We start from the raw sequence: 16,068 nt of genomic DNA, 5'->3' as shown, positions 1-16,068 counted from the left end.
AGAGTAGTTCAGCAGTGGAATAGGCTGCCTAAGGAGGTGGTGAGCTCCCCCTCACTGGAAGTCTTCAAGCAAAGGTTGGATACACACTTTTCTTGGATGCTTTAGGATGCTTAGGGCTAATCCTGCGTTGAGCAGGGAGTTGGACTAGATGGCCTGTATGGCCCCTTCCAACTCTATGATTCTAAAAGAGATGGCAGTCCAAGAGGGATGAGAGTATCTTAAAATTGAAATACTGAAGGCTTAATCACAAACAATTCACTTGAGAAGAAAAGCTGGAAGGATCCTAAGGAAGCCAAGTTGGCTCCATAAGCAGTTGTCAAAAGATTTGAGGAATAAAGGCCAACGATGAGAATAAACAAATTACCAACAATGAGTATAAACAAATTAGTTCAGCAGTGGAATAGGCTGCCTAAGGAGGTGGTGAGCTCCCCCTCACTGGCAGTCTTCAAGCAAAGGTTGGATACACACTTTTCTTTGATGCTTTTAGGATGCTTTAGGATGCTGATCCTGCGTTCAGCAGGGGGTTGGAATAGATGGCCTGTATGGCCCCTTCCAACTCTATGATTCTATGATTCTAAATAACCAATAATTGTAGGGGGAGTGTTAGAAAACTTAAAGCTCAATATGAGCTTAGGCTAGCAAGAAATGCTAAACGTAACAAAAAAGGCTTCTTTGGTTATATTTCAAGCAAGAAAAAGAATAGGGACATCATAGGACCACTGTGAGGACAAGAAAGTAAAATTATAACAGATGATGAAGAGAGGGCTGAACTGCTTAACTCCCATTTCTCCTCAGTCTTCTCTTGTGAAGGAAATAGTGATCAATGTGGCATAAACGTAACACAACACGAGGGACGGGAATGGTGGCCTAGGATCACTTTGGGAACAGTCCACAAACCTAGTTTCTTTAAATGAAGTCTTCGGGGCCAGATGAACTGCATCCAAGTGTACTAAAAGAACTTGCAGATGTCACCTCTGAACCTCTGTCCATTATTTTTTACACTTCTTGGAGAACAGGTGAGGTGCCAGACAATTGGAGGCGGGCAAATGTTGTCCCCATCTTCAAGAAAGGGAAAAAGGGGGATCCGGGTAATTATCGACTTGTCAGTTTGACATCTGTAGCTGGCAAAATTTTGTAACAAATAATCAAGCACTCGGTCCTTGAGCAGCTGAAACTGAGAACTGTGATTTCTAAGACTCAGCATGGGTTTCGTAAGAACAAGTCATGTCAGCCCAACCTTATCTCTTTTTGAAAAAGTGACAAATCGTACCCAGAGGTACTTGTTAATGGTTCAGCATCTTGGAAAAGAGTGACGTGAAGTTTCCCAAGGGTCTGTCCTGGGGCCTGTGTTGTTCAACATATTTATAAATGATTTGGATGAGGTATTAGAGGGGATTTGCAGATGATACTAAACTGGGAGGGGTAGCAAACACAATTCAATACAGGATGATCTTGATAGGCTCGAGAAGTGGGCTAAACTGAATAAAATGAAGTTCAATATGGACAAATGTAAAGTTCTGCATTTAGGTAGGAAAAACCAAATACACCAATATAAGATGGTGGAGACTTGTCTTTGCAGTAGCATGTGCGAAAAGGATCTAGGAGTCTTAGTAGACAATACATTGAACATGAGTCAGCAGTGTGGCTCAGTGGCTAAAAAGGCAAATGGGATTTTGGCCTGTATCAAACGGAGTATCGTGTCCAGATCACGGGAGGTTGGGGGGGCTGGGTTTGTTTAGTTTAGAGAGAAGACGACTGAGAGGGGATCTGATAACCATCTTCAAGTATTTAAAAGGGTGCCATATAGAGGATGGAGCAGAATTGTTCTCTCTTGCCCGAGAGGGACAGACCAGAACGAATGGGATGAGATTAATCCAAAAGAAATTCCATCTAAACATCCGGAAGAAGTTTCTGACAGAGCGGTTTCTCTGTGGAACATGCTTCCTTGGGAGGTGGTGGGTTCTCCATCTCTGGACATTTTTAAACAGAAGTTAGGTAGCCATCTGACGGAGAGGCTGATTCTGTGAAGACAAAGGGTTGGCAGGTTACAGTAGATGAGCAATTGGGATGTGAGTGTCCTGCACAGTGCAGGGGGTTGGATTAGATGACCCATGAGGTCTCTTCCAATTTTTTTATTCTATCATTCTATTGATTCTATTCTATGATTCTAACTCTAGCAGGTGCATGGGAAAGTGCAAAGGCTACACTCTGTGCCCTGGGGCTTGTAGCCCATTCGCCTACTCTCAAGATCTCAGGCAGGCAGCCGTGTGCAAAGGCCATGCTAGGCGCTCTGGGATTAGCTAGCTAGTGGGCTGAGCCCCTCTCCTCCTTGCTCTTTCCCTCCCTCCCACCCCAGCTTATGTAGGCAATGGGGGCCAAAGGACCTAGCCAGCTCGTCTTCCAGGAGGAAGAAGGAGGAGTGAGTGGAATCAGAGTGGAACACAGGCCTACAGTTGACCCACTGTCACTGAGTGGCTCTCCTATTGGGGGCCTGTGCCATGAAGGGCCAATCATGTAGAGGTTGCATCATCCACATACAATTTGCATTTATCATTGGATTGATTGATGATGATGTTGGCAGTGATGATGATTCATGGAGGATAAGTCTATCAATGGCTGCTAGCCATGGTGCCTGAGATGAATCTTCAAATTCAGAGGCACTAAGCCTCTGTGCTTCTTCTTCTTCGAATCATAGAATCATAGAGTTGAAAGGGGCCACACAGGCCATCTAGTCCAACCCCCTGCTCAACGCAGGATCAGCCCTAAGCATCCTAAAGCATCCAAGAAAAGTGTGTATCCAACCTTTGCTTGAAGACTGCCAGTGAGGGGGAGCTCACCACCTCCTTAGGCAGCCTATTCCACTGCTGAACTACTCTGACTGTGAAAATATTTTTCCTGATATCTAGCCTATATTGTTGTACTTGTAGTTTAAACCCATTACTGTGTGTCCTTTCCTCTGCAACCAACGGGAACAGCATCCTGCCCTCCTCCAGATGACAACCTTTCAAATACTTAAAGAGGGCTATCATGTCCATCCATACTTGCAAAGGGTCAACAGTTAATTAGCATATAGCATAACGAAAATGCTTAACAAATTAAATGCCCAAACAGGAATAACAAGCTTGGTTTGTATGGTTACTATTTGTTTGGGTTTAATTCTGGTGAAGAAAATACATTTATAAAAATTGCAGATTGATGGATAGATGTATCCTTAACTTAATTAACTGGATAGATGTTTCCTTACCTTAATTAAACTTGGTCTTAAAGGTTCCACTGACTCAAAGAATTTCCTTCTTTGTCATCACAAGAAATCACAAAATCTGTAGAACATCTGGCCTACTTTACGGAAGATTTGAACTATTACCACACTTCATATCGTATTTTACAAGACATGCAACTATCACAACCTAAACACATGAAGATGTTAATCTGCTCTGTTAGGTGACCTTTCCTACTGCATCTGACTCTGAGTGTGGTTTGCTCGTGCAGAATGCGTATCAGAAAACTGAGTCTTTTAATTGTGGAATTGTGGAAGCTTCCAGTTTCTCCCATAATCTGGGTCTTGAGATGGAATCAAATGCAGCCTTGAAATCTACAAAGGCCGCATATAATGAGGTCACACTCTAGGAGGAATATTTTTCGACCAGATGTTGTAGTGTTAGACAGTGCTAGAGCAGTGGTCCCCAGCCCCCGGTCCGGGGACCGGTGCCAGTCCGTAGATCAGTCGGTACCGGGCCACAGCTCCTCCTTGTCCTCCTCAGCGGCTGCTGCCTCAGGGGCTGCCCTGCCACTCTGGTGCCGGCTCACCTTTGGTGCTCTCCAGTGGCCGCCATGGCTGGGGCTCCCCCTTGGCACGGCACTGCGCAGCTACTGCTGGCAGCGCCCCCCAGACTACCCCCCCCCGCCGGGCCTCAGTAAAATTGTCAAGCGTTGACCGGTCCCCGGTGATAAAAAGGTTGGGGACCACTGCTCTAGAGTACCTCTGCCCTCCCTGAACCCTGCTTGCACGGGTACAATGAGCTGGTAGCAGAGATCTGGGCCCTCACGGAACTCCCAAAGTTCCAAAGGGCCTCCAAAACAGCATCCTTCCACCAGGCATTTGGCTGAGGCCAAGGGTGCACTGCTACCATCTGACAGGGGCCCCCTGCCCGACCCCTTGCACAGACTTCCACCTGAGCCATTCCCCTCTCATCTGAATTGGGCCAATTGTTTTGTATGTCAAACATCAGGCCCGGGGAGATATTGTAACTGATGGAGTAATAGAGTAAAAAGAAATTTACTCTATGAGATTATTCTTCCTTGTTGTAAGCCACCCTGACACCTTTTTGTAGAGGGGCAGCCTAGAAATCCAAATAAACAAAGGGAAGGGAAGGGAAGGGAAGGGAAGGGAAGGGAAGGGAAGGGAAGGGAAGGGAAGGGAAGGGAAGGGAAGGGAAGGGAAGGGAAGGAAGGAAGGAAGGAAGGAAGGAAGGAAGGAAGGAAGGAAGGAAGGAAGGAAGGAAGGAAGGAAGGAAGGAAGGAAGGAAGGAAGGAAGGAAGGAAGGGGTAAATAAATAAATGTGCTACCATGGCCCCTCAGCATTGACTCTGGTAGTGAAGCAAATTATGCAAGCACATAGCAAATGCACGGAGAGACAGATAGATTGCTGCCTGGCAGTCAGGTAGATGAATAGATATGGTGATTTGATGGCAAACGGAATGAATTGTTTCTCAAAACCATTAAGGCTGCAGCCCGATGCACAGTAACTTGGAAGCAAGCCTAAGTGAACACAGTGTGACTTGCTTCTGATTTAAATATGCCCTAGTTTCTATTGCTAGGAATTAACATAACCTTAATCCCCGCCCACCCAAGTCTTTTGTTTTCTTTGGGGTTTGTTGATTATGAATGACAACATGATTCTGGAAACAAAACAAGAATTGTAGTCCTGAACAATACTTCAGATATAAAGTTATTCAGAGATCTATTCCCAGAGATCTAGAAATAAACCAATTCCTTTGTTTGCAATGTCCCTCCCAAAACCCATCCAAAGGGCAAAAAAAATTCTGAATAGACTCCAGTTACCATTCCCCAGTTCCAGCTGTTCTATCTGCATATTCTCTATTTCTTATTTTTATTCACAGGATCACCCAGTGTTGCCTGACATAGTACAACATTTCTAGAAGCATCTGGGGAGAAGAAGGAAACTCTTTTGAATTCTAACATGTGATGTTCTTACATGCATGCAAATTCTTATATATACATATACTGTGAAGCGTGTGTGTAATTACAGATTGGTGAGAGGTACAGGTCTAGTGACTTTAAAATGTATAGAAGAATCATTGCGGTAGATTGACAGATTAGGAATCCACTTGGTAACCACCCGTTCTCTCAACCAAACCTACCTCACAGGGCTGTTTTGGGATCCAATGAAAAGAAGGCACCTTTTCGGAGCTCCTCAATAAACAAAATTAAAATGTCGTTAGCTGCCCTGGGATGCAAGAGAGGGGCGGGACATAAATTAAATAATAAATAAAAATAAAAATTTATTTCAAGCTGGCAGTGATAGCATGGGGAAGGTGGATTAATTTGTTTTTCCTTCAGCCAATAGTAATTTATTACCTAGATCTGGGTTAATCAAACTGCGGCCCTCCAGATGTCCATGGACGCCAATTCCCATGAGCCCCTGCCAGCGTTCACTGGCAGGGGCTCATGGGAATTGTAGTCCATGGACATCTGGAGGGCCGAGTTTGACTAACCCTGATCTAGATATTGTGGAGCAATTGAACACCACTGAGAAGGGGGAAAAGTGTTCCTCAAAGGAAAAGGCTGTGCTGACAGAAAGAGCCAGTTCTGGCTGAGGGACTAAACCAGGGCCAACCTTCTGAGTGAAACTGGGTACTCAAATGGGGTTTTAGGCTCCTGCACATAGAAAGCTAATATATCACGGAGGATATCCAGTTGTCACCCAGATCCACAAATGCATCCCAAAATACAACAAACCCAGCCCTTCTGGATGCTCAGGCACCTTTGGGATTCTGACACTGGACATCACAACAAGACGGCTGCAAAAGGACATTGGGCAGACCGGAAAGGGAGGAAGATTTTGCACCTCTTCGACATTTGGGGAGAAGCTCTGCTCAAGAGGATGGCTTGAAGTCTGTGCGGCGAAGCCAAAGTGCTACTGGAGACAAGACAAGACAAAGTGCTACTGGGGACAAGACCCGCATCCCTGGTCCCGCCTACTTCTCTGCCTTAGTCGAGGAAAGCCAGGCCTAGATCCCTGTGGCCAGAGCCACGTCTCTCCCGGAGGACCCAGGAAGGCAGAAGCAGTCCGGATTCAGGAGGGTGGCCGCGCCGGTCAGAAGCAGCAGGGCAGGGCGCCTCCTGAGCTCGTTTCCAGGAGAAGCCCTTCCCTGGGCACTGGCGGCGGTTGGGGAGGGAGACCAGGCGCCCTTGAGGCTGTTTGCAGAGCTGGCTCTTGCCCAGGACAGGGGCCCGCGGGAGCCATTAACTGGCACAATCCCCCGAAGCTGGAAGCGAAACCGCGGCACGTGGCAGCGCGACCTCCCTGCACCCAGAAAGCTAAGCCTTCTGCCGGCCACCTGTGGGCCCGCCTGTAGCCGCAGGGGCCATTCGAGGGCAAGAACAGACCGCCCGCCCCCGCCGGCAGAAAGCGAGCCCCTCAGGGCGCAGCCCCCCTCCCCTCCCCGGGGCTGCCCCTGAGGGGCGGGGGGTTCGGAGGCCCCTGCGCGGCGGGCGCGGATCCGGGCCGAGGTCTGTCGCAGGCTGGGCCCGAGGACGCCAGGCCGGGTAAAGCGAGGGAGGGGCTCCGCTAGGCCGGCGGGAAGCGCCCGAGCAAAGGCCCGACTGGAGGACGCCCCCGCCCCCCCCCAGGCCTCTACCTCCTCGCCCCCCCCCGACCCCTCCCCTTCCCTCCCGGGCCGCGCCGCTCCTCCTACCGGGCCTCGCCGCCGCCGCCGCCTCCTCCCGGCGCTGCTGCCCAGGCTGAGGGGACGCCGGGCGGGCGGGGTGGAGCGGGCCCGCCTCCCTCCCTCCCTCCCTCGGCGCAGGGGAGGGGAGGGGGGCCGGTGCCAGCCTCCAGGGGGGCCCGGGAGGAAACGGGGGGCGGGGGTCTGTGCCGCGCCCTGGCGCCCTCCCGGCCTCGATCCCCCCGGCCGCCCCTGGGGCCTCTCGTCTGTGCAGGGCGGATCAGTCATGCCCTACTGCCCCCCCCCCCTACATTGATGGGCGTGAATGACGGACCGTCAGAAAGGCTGGCAGAAAGAAGGGCAGTCCAACGGCAGCCCTCCAGAGATCCCCGGACTACAATTCCCATGAGCCCCTGCCAGCAAACGCTCTTGGAGGAGAGACTCGCAGATGCCCCGGATGGCCCGAGAGGCAAACCGGTGGGCTCCAGACCCGGTCAAGCCTGAACTGTCCCTGGAGGCTGAGGCCCTTGTAGTTTGGGTCCGACATGAGGAGACAATAATGACAGGAACAGTTGGAGGCAGCTGGAAAGAAGGAAGGCTTGACACAGGAGGGGAGCAAGGCTGCAATTAATGGGAGATTATGTTGTTGTTAGGTGCGAAGTCGTGTCCGACCCATCGCGACCCCATGGACAATGATCCTCCAGGCCTTCCTGACCTCTGCCATTCCCCAGAGTCCATTTAAGCTTGCACCGACTGCTTCAGGGACTCCATCCAGCCACCTCATTCTCTGTCGTCCCCTTCTTCTTTTGCCCACAATCACTCCCAGCATTAGGCTCTTCAGGGAGTCCTTCCTTCTCATCAGGTGGCCAAAGTATTTGAGTTTCATCTTCAGGATCTGGCCTTCTAAGGAGCAGTCAGGGCTGATCTCCTCTAGGACTGACCGGTTTGTTCGCCTTGCAGTCCAAGGGACTCGCAAGAGCCTTCTCCAGCACCAGAGTTCAAAAGCCTCAATTCTTTGACGCTCGGCCTTCCTTAGGGTCCAACTTTCACAGCCATACATTGCAACTGGGAAGACCATAGCCTTGACTAAACTCACTTTTGTTGGCAGGGTGATGTCTCTGCTTTTTAAGATGCTGTCTAGATTTGCCATACCTTTCCTCCCCAGGAGCAAGTGTCTTTTAATTTCTTTGCTGCAGTCCCCATCTGCAGTGATCTTGGAGCCCAGGAAAATCAAATCTGTCACTATCTCCATTTCTTCCCCATCTATTTGCCAGGAATGGAGAGGGCCGGATGCCATGATCTTCGTTTTTTTGATGTTGAGTTTCAAGCCAATTTTTGCACTCTCCTCCTTCACCCGCATCAACAGGCTCTTTAGTTCCTCTTCACTTTCTGCCATTAGAGTGGTATCATCTGCATATCTGAGGTTGTTGATATTTCTTCCTGCAATCTTGATCCCAATTTGTGACTCCTCTAATCACGCCTTTCTCATGATGTGCTCCGCATACAAGTTAAATAGGCAAGGCGACAGTATACAGCCTTGCCAAACTCCTTTCTCAATTTTGAACCAATCAGTGATTCCATGTTCAGTTCTCACTGTTGCTTCTTGACCTGCATATAAGTTTCTCAAGAGACAAATAAGAATTTTAAGAACTTGCCACAATTTGTTGTGCTCCACACAATCAAAGGCTTTAGCATAGTCAGTGAAGCAGAAGTAGATGTTTTTCTGAAACTCCCTAGCTTTCTCCATGATCCAGCGTATGTTGGCAATTTGATCTCTAGTTCCTCTGCCTCTTCGAAATCCTGCCTGTACTTCTGGAAGTTCTCGGTCCATATATTGCTGGAGCCTAGCTTGGAGATTTTGGAGAACCTTAATTCCTAGGGTCTCCATACGTCAAAAGTAATCTGATGACGCTTGACAATCGTATACACGAGAAAAGGTGAGATGGGTCAATTCCAGGAAGGAAGCCTTCAGTTTGCCAGACCTGAGTTAGGCTGTTAAGAGCAGGAAGTTTTGGAGGACATTCATTCGCCAGAAGTTGCTTTAGGATGCTTTGGGCTGATCCTGCATTGAGCAGGGGGTTGGACTAGATGGCCTGTTTGGCCCCTTCCAACTCTATGATGATTCTATGATTCTAAGTCAGAAGATGCCTTTGCATCTGTTTATTTAATTATTTATATTCTACTGTTCTCCTCAGTTGGAACTCAAGGCAGCTTGGATGGATGGACGGACGGATGCATGGACAGATGGCTTTTACTTTATTGGCCAAAGGCCTTCACAATAGGATAATAAAAACATGTCAGATAAAACCGATAACAACAGATAAAATTCCAAGAACAATTTGAAATGCAATAACCAGAGGTCAAATGTCTTTTTAAATAACATTTTTGCTCTGATCTTCCTGCTTGTAAGTGTATGAAGAACATTGTATTAGAGACATAATAGTTGGAATCAGACAATAGAAAAGTCCATTTATTGTGCTCTGACATTGGAGGTACATATGGTATTACCTTAAAATAAACATTAATTTGTTCATTCATTCATTCATTCATTCATTCATTCATTCATTTTACATACCACCCCTCACTGTGACATCTTGGGGCTCCTTGACTCATCATAGAGTGAGCATGTTAGGGAATAGTGGGTGATGTCCTCAGCTTCCAGGTTCCCACAGATACAGTGGTATTGGGATCTTGGGATGCATGAGAGCTGACCAAGCTGCAGAGCTGGAGGAATAGCTTGAAACCTTATATGGGCTAAAACCCAATTAGGAAATTGAATGGTGCAAAAATTTAGGGTTGGGTGCTTCGTCATCTGAAGCGGCCATTCCAGGCCGAAGCAGCCACTGGTGCAGCAGAGGGGAGAGGAGGGAAGGGTTGCGCCGGCCTGCCAGTTGGCACACACACGCCTGCACAGAGCCCTGCGCCTCCCCTCCACCGGCGCCTCCCCCCACCCACGCCAGCTTCCCTGGACAATCTCAGCTTTGGCCTTTCTGATGATTGAACTACAGTGCCTAGTAACCTGTAGGTACTCTTCTTTAGAGCTCTGTCCTTCCCTCCATTTCCCTTTTCTTTCTTAGTTCCTCTTCAAGTTCTCTGTTCATCCAAATAGGCTTCTTAGCGCTCCAGTGTTTTCGTCTTTCTGGGATAGTCATTGATTGAGCACGCAATAGCTCTTGTTTGAGTAGCGCCCACCCTTCACATGCTCCCTTCCTTTCCAGCATTCTCGTCCATGGTATGACACTCATCATGTCTCTGAGTTTATTAAAGTTTGCCCTATGAAAATCCAACATCCGCGTCTGGCTACAAGCTTCCTTGGCTCCCCATCTCAAAAGGAATTCTATGGGAACATGGTCACTTCCCCCTAGGGTTCCCACCTCCTTCACCTCATCCACCAACTCCTGTTGGTCAGTATTAAGTCCAGTATGGCTGAACCTCTTGTGGGTTCATCTACCATTTGATAAATGAAATTGTCAGCCAAGCAGGTCAGAAAGTTGCATGACTGAGGACGCTTTGCAGAGTTTGTTGCCCAGCACACATCTGGGAAATTGAAGTCACCCATGATGACAAGGTCTTGACGCTTGGATATTTTCTCAACCTGCTCACAAAGTGCAGCATCCACATCTTCTCGTTGGTCAGGCGGTCGGTAGCAGACATCAACCACCACACTGTTTGTTTTCCCCTCGCTTATTTTCACCCAGATGCTTTCCACTGTAGATATATTCTCCTTCACTAGAATTTCCTGACAGGTAAGCCCTTTCCTCACATACAGTGCCACACCTCCACCTCTTTGATCTATTCTGTTTTTTCTGAACAGTTTATAAAGGTAAAGGTAAAGGTATCCCCTGTGTAAGCACCAGGTCATGTCTGACCCTTGGGGTGACGCCCTCTAGCGTTTTCTTGGCAGACTCAATGGTTTGCCAATGCCTTCCCCAGTCATTACCGTTTACCCCCAGCATGCTGGTTACTCATTTTACCAAACTCGGAAGGATGGAAGGCTAAGTCAACCTTGAGCCGGCTGCTGGGATTGAACTCCCAGCCTCATGGGCAGAGCTTCAAACAGCATGTCACTGCCTTACCACTCTGTGCCACAAGAGGCTCTGAACAGTTCATATCCATCTACTATTACATTCCAGTCATGAGAATCATTCCACCAAGTTTCTGTGATGCCTACTAGATCATACCTTTCCATCAGCATGAGAAGTTCCAGCTCTTCCTTCTCATTGCCCATGTTTCAGGCGTTAGTATAAAGGTATATGAATCCTTTTACTTTTGGTTCCCAATGAGCTGGCCTTGCCGGTTGGGCTGCCCCCGATCGGTCTCCTTCCTTACACTCCCTTTGTTTTTATTATTATAATTTTGTTTATTATTATATAAAGCATTTACAGAAAAATTGAGAAGAAAAAGCAACCAGCTGATATGGTTTGCCATCTCTTTTAACATACATATTCAGTTCCCATCACATATTATTCCTAATCTAGAAGTTTTTACCATTTTTCTTAGCCAAGTGATTGTTAATACATATAAGAGTATGATCTGTTATAAGAATACATTCTGTTATTATCTTAAATGATATTAGGTCAGTCCCCTTCATAAATTGGCCCTGACTCAAGAGTTACTACTGCCGTCTTGTTAATGCCTATGAAGTATGGTTTGTCATCCTCTTTTAGCATACATATTGACATACATATTCAATTCCCGTCACATATTAATCCTGATCTAGGAGTTATTACCATCTTTCTTAGCAAAGTAGTTGTTGATACATATGAGAGTATAATCTATTATAAGGATATATTCTATTATTGTCTTAGATGATATAAAGTCAGTTCCCTTCATATATTGGTCCTGTCCTAAAAGTTACTGCTGCTGTCTTTCCCACAGGAAGTCAGGAGAATACTCCATTGTTCAACTCATCCTTCAGGTGGCTTCCTTAGGCTCCTTCCATCTTTTCTTCTCAAGGTAATTGTTTGTGACTGAGCCAACTCCCAGCATTCTTGGACTCCCTTCTTAGATTGTCTTTTATGGGATTTTATTGGGGGTTATAATGCTTATTGTTAGCTGCCACGAGCCTTCACGGGAGTTGTGGGTTAAAAATACAATAAATAAATATAAGAACCAACTCTTCTTCAGTAATCTCAGGGCTCTCTCAGCCTCACCCACCTCACAGGGTGTCTATTGTGGGGAGAGGAAAGGGAAGGCGACTGTAAGCCACTTTGAGGCTCCTTAGGGTAGAGAAAAGCGGCATATAAGAACCAACTCTTCTTCTTCTTCTTCAGTAATATCAGGGCTCTCTCAGCCTCACTTCCCTCACAGGGTGTCTGTTGTGGGGACAGAAATGGAAGATGATTGTTAGCCGTTTTGAGACTCCTTTGGGTAGAGAAAAGCGGCATATAAGAACCAACTCTTCTTCTTCTTCAGTAATCTCAGGGCTCCCTCAGCCTCATCTCCCTCACAGGGTGTCTGTTGTGGGGAGAGGAAAGGGAAGGCGAATGGAAGCCACTTTGAGACTCCTCGGTTAGAGAAAAGCGGCATATATGAACCAATTCTTCTTCTTCTTCTTCTTCTTCTTCTTCTTCTTCTTCTTCTTCTTCTTCTTCTTCTTCTTCTTCTTCTTCTTCTTCTTCTTCTTCTTTATCCATTGCAAGGCAGTATCTTTTAGTCCAGATACCACAGCTCATGGTCTATTTCCTGGTTGGAAAGAAATTACCCTGAATCGCTGTCTATAAGTCTCTCTGGTTATTTCATACTGGGCTAGTATGGCTGCCTTCACCATATCATAGTCCTTGGCCTCCTTCTCTAGTGCCTGCAAGGTGGCTTGGGCCTCTCCAGTGAGGAAAGGGCCCAACCAAAGACCCTTTGATCTTCTGGCCATTGAGCTACCTCTGCCATCCTCTCGAGTACCCCGAGGTAGGCCTTTATGTCATCTTCCGTGTCAAGCTTGGTCAGCAGGGTTCATGTAGTCTTTCCCATTCCAGCTCCCGTGGGGTTGCTGGGTGCATTCAGGCCCAACATCTGATGGATACTGTTGACCAACACTGCTTGCATATCTCACTGTTGTTGATGTTTTCAGAGGCAGTCCCAGTGAGTTGCACTGGTGTAGATGTTGAGGGAGGCGGGGGGGGGGGGAGGCAGAGATGGACCCAGTGAGTTGCTCTGGCATGAAATGGGGGGGGGGAGAAGCAGAACCAGTCCCAGCGAGTTGCTCTGAACCAGCCTTTTTCTCCAAGGGAACTGATATCTGCAGTATGATAATGAGCTGTCATTCTGGGGGATGCCAGGTCCCCCTTGGAGGCTGGCATCCCTGGACCTCTGTGGGGCATGTGTCAGCAGTCCCTCCCTCCCAAGCAGCCCTTTTCCCCAGGGGAACTGGTCTCTGCAGTCTGATGAAGAGCTGTTCTTCTGGGGGATGTCCTTTTTTTCCATGGGGACTGATCTCTTTTGCCTAGAGATGAGCTGTCATAGCAAAATTATCTCTCCAAAACAGCCATTTCCCCCTGGGAAGCTGATCTCTATAGTCTTCAGATGAACTCCAATTCCAGGAGGTCTCCAGGCCACACCATGAGGTTGATGACCCTGGTTTAGGAATGTTCCTTGAAGTGGGGCCTCAAGAGTCAGAGTGTGTGTGGGAGAAGGAGCAAACGCTGCCCATAAACCCCAAGGGACCCAATGTGGCCTCTGCCCTTCCTCCCTCCCTCCCTCTCTCCTAGCTGTTTACTCCAGAAGAATTGGTGCCTGGAGATTAGTTGTTATTCCTGAATGTCTCCAGCCCTCACCTAGAGGTTGGCAACCCAGCTGGCTGCACATGGAAAAGGAGTGGGGGATCAAACCAGGCTCTTGAGATTAGGGACTCCTACTGTTTAATCACTTCCAACTTGCTGGATCTCAAGATCCAGCGAGGTCTGGGGTGGGGGGAGGGTCAGCACCCAGAAAAGCCACAGTGCAAGCAGGTGTGCTAACATCCATTGTATTTCTGGGTACAGCGGGCTTTGCCCCTAGTAGGTCTATAAAATGTGAATATGCCCTGAAAAAGAAGTGAGGGCTTGTTTGAAGTCTTAAACCAATTCACCATGTAAGATCTTCTTTAATCAGAAGAATATTACATTTCTACTTCCTTTGCTTAAACCAGGTCATGTCTGTTAGTCTGACATTCCAAAACTTTTGAAGCTCCTAAAATATCTTTTTGAGGGAGACTGAATTCTTTCAGTGATGTCAGTGCAGCTACTTTATAACTGGAATATCAAACTAACTTATCTATATTGCACAGTTTGTCATTTCCAGAAAAAAGAAACCCGATGAAACCTGTAGCTGGTAGAACAGCAGCAGCAGCAACTCCATGATGAAGAAAATGAAATTTAAATTATCCAGAAGTAGCTGTGAACAAGGGAAAACATAAATCTGCAAAGAGACCAGTTTTTGAAAGACAAGTGCAGCCACAAAAGATCATAGAATCATAGAATTGAAAGGGACCTCCAGGGTCATCGAGTCCAACCACAAAAACCTATCTACCCACAGTTACCCCAATTTCATGCCACAGTGATCCCTCCACCAAAAATCTCCAGAAACCAGCCTGGCCTGGAGGAAATTCTAATTCCATCTCACAGTGGCAATCAGCAATTTCCTGAGTAGGCAAAGAAGGGCTACAAGAGACAAAAACTGGCACATCCCTTCCTGCCCACCCACTCACCATCTTCCTAAGATAATAAAATCAGCACTTCTGTGAGATGAATATCTATCCTCTGCTGAAAAAAATTCCAGAGAAGGAGAACTCACCAGTTCCTGAGGAAGCCTGTTGCACTGTGACTGTCAAGAACTTCTTCCGGATGTTAAACTGAAATTTTTTTTGAATTACTTTCATCCCATTGGTATGATCTGTCCCTCAGAGGCAACAGAAAAAACAACTGTGCTCTACATGACAACCTCTCAAGTACTTGAATATGGTTATCAGAGCACCTCTCTGTCATCTCCTCTCCAGGCTAAACAGACCAAGCTCCCTCAACCTTTCTTCATATCATAGAATCATAGAATCATAGGTAACCTTTTTACCGCTACATCGCACTTCCTGCTCATGTTTAGTTTACAAACCCAAGGTCTCGTTCACATACAGTGTTACCTAGAAGCGTATCCCCCATCCAGTAGGCATGCTTTTCATTTTTCTGACCCAGATGCAGAACTTTACACTTATCTTTATTACATTGCATCTTGTTCTCATTTGCCCATTTTTCCATTGTGTTCAGATCTCGTTGAACTCTGTCTCTATCTTCCGGAGTATTTGCCAGTCCTCCCAATTTGGTGTCATCTGCAAACTTGATGAGTAGTCCTTCCACCCCCTCATCTAGATCATTAATAAATATGTTAAAAAGTACCGGGCCGAACACCGACTTGGTCTCCAAACCTCTAGAATCATAGAATCATAGAGTTGGAAGGGGCTATACAGGCCATCTAGTCCAACCCCCTGCTCAACGCAGGATCAGCCCAAAGCATCCTAAAGCATCCAAGAAAAGTGTGTATCCAACCTTTGCTTGAAGATTGCCAGTGAGGGGGAGCTCACCACCTCCTTAGGCAGCCTATTCCACTGCTGAACTACTCTGACTGTGAAAAATTTTTTCCTGATATCTAGCCTTGTACTTGTAGTTTAAACCCATTACTGCGTGTCCTTTCCTCTGCAGCCAACAGGAACAGCATCCTGCCCTCCTCCAAGTGACAACCTTTCAAATACTTAAAGAGGGCTATCATGTCCCCTCTCAACCTCCTTTAATCCAGGCTGAACATTCCCAAGTCCCTCAGCCTATCTTCCTAGGGCTTGGCCCCTTGGACCCAGATCAACCTCGTCGCTCTCCTCTGTACCCTTTCAATTTTATCTACGTCCTTCTTGTAGTGAGGCCTCCAGAACTGCACACAGTACTCCAGGTGTGGTCTGACCAGTGCCGTATATAATGGGACTATGACATCTTGTGATTTTGATGTGATGCCCCTGTTGATACAGCCCAAAATGGCATTTGCCTTTTTTACCGCTGCATCACACTGCCTGCTCATGTTTAGTTTACAATCCACAAGTACCCCAAGGTCTCATTCACACACAGTGCTACCTAGAAGCGTATCCACCATCCAGTAGGCATGCTTTTCATTTTTCTGACCCAGATGCAGAACTTTACACTTATCTTT

General features: G+C 47.2%; 1 protein-coding gene across 2 annotated transcripts in view; it reads right to left on the bottom strand.

Annotated features, from left to right (window-relative positions):
• Positions 1–7,204, bottom strand: part of BTBD3 (BTB domain containing 3) — a 42,503-nt gene extending 35,299 nt beyond the window's left edge. Inside the window, exon 1 of one of the 2 annotated variants that reach the window (XM_077315946.1) lies at positions 6,940–7,204. The gene's annotated coding sequence lies outside the window, so the exon portion shown is untranslated. Of the gene's footprint in view, positions 1–6,089; positions 6,148–6,939 lie in introns of those variants that run through there. The other variant, XM_077315957.1, reaches the window with a different exon arrangement.
• Between the last annotated feature and the right edge of the window lie 8,864 nt (positions 7,205–16,068).

Source organism: Paroedura picta, chromosome 1, assembly GCF_049243985.1.
Source record: "Paroedura picta isolate Pp20150507F chromosome 1, Ppicta_v3.0, whole genome shotgun sequence".
In the NCBI taxonomy this organism is placed as follows: Eukaryota; Metazoa; Chordata; class Lepidosauria; order Squamata; family Gekkonidae; genus Paroedura; species Paroedura picta.
Note: the sequence above shows the minus strand (reverse complement) of the source record. Positions and strands in the feature narration are given on the sequence as shown.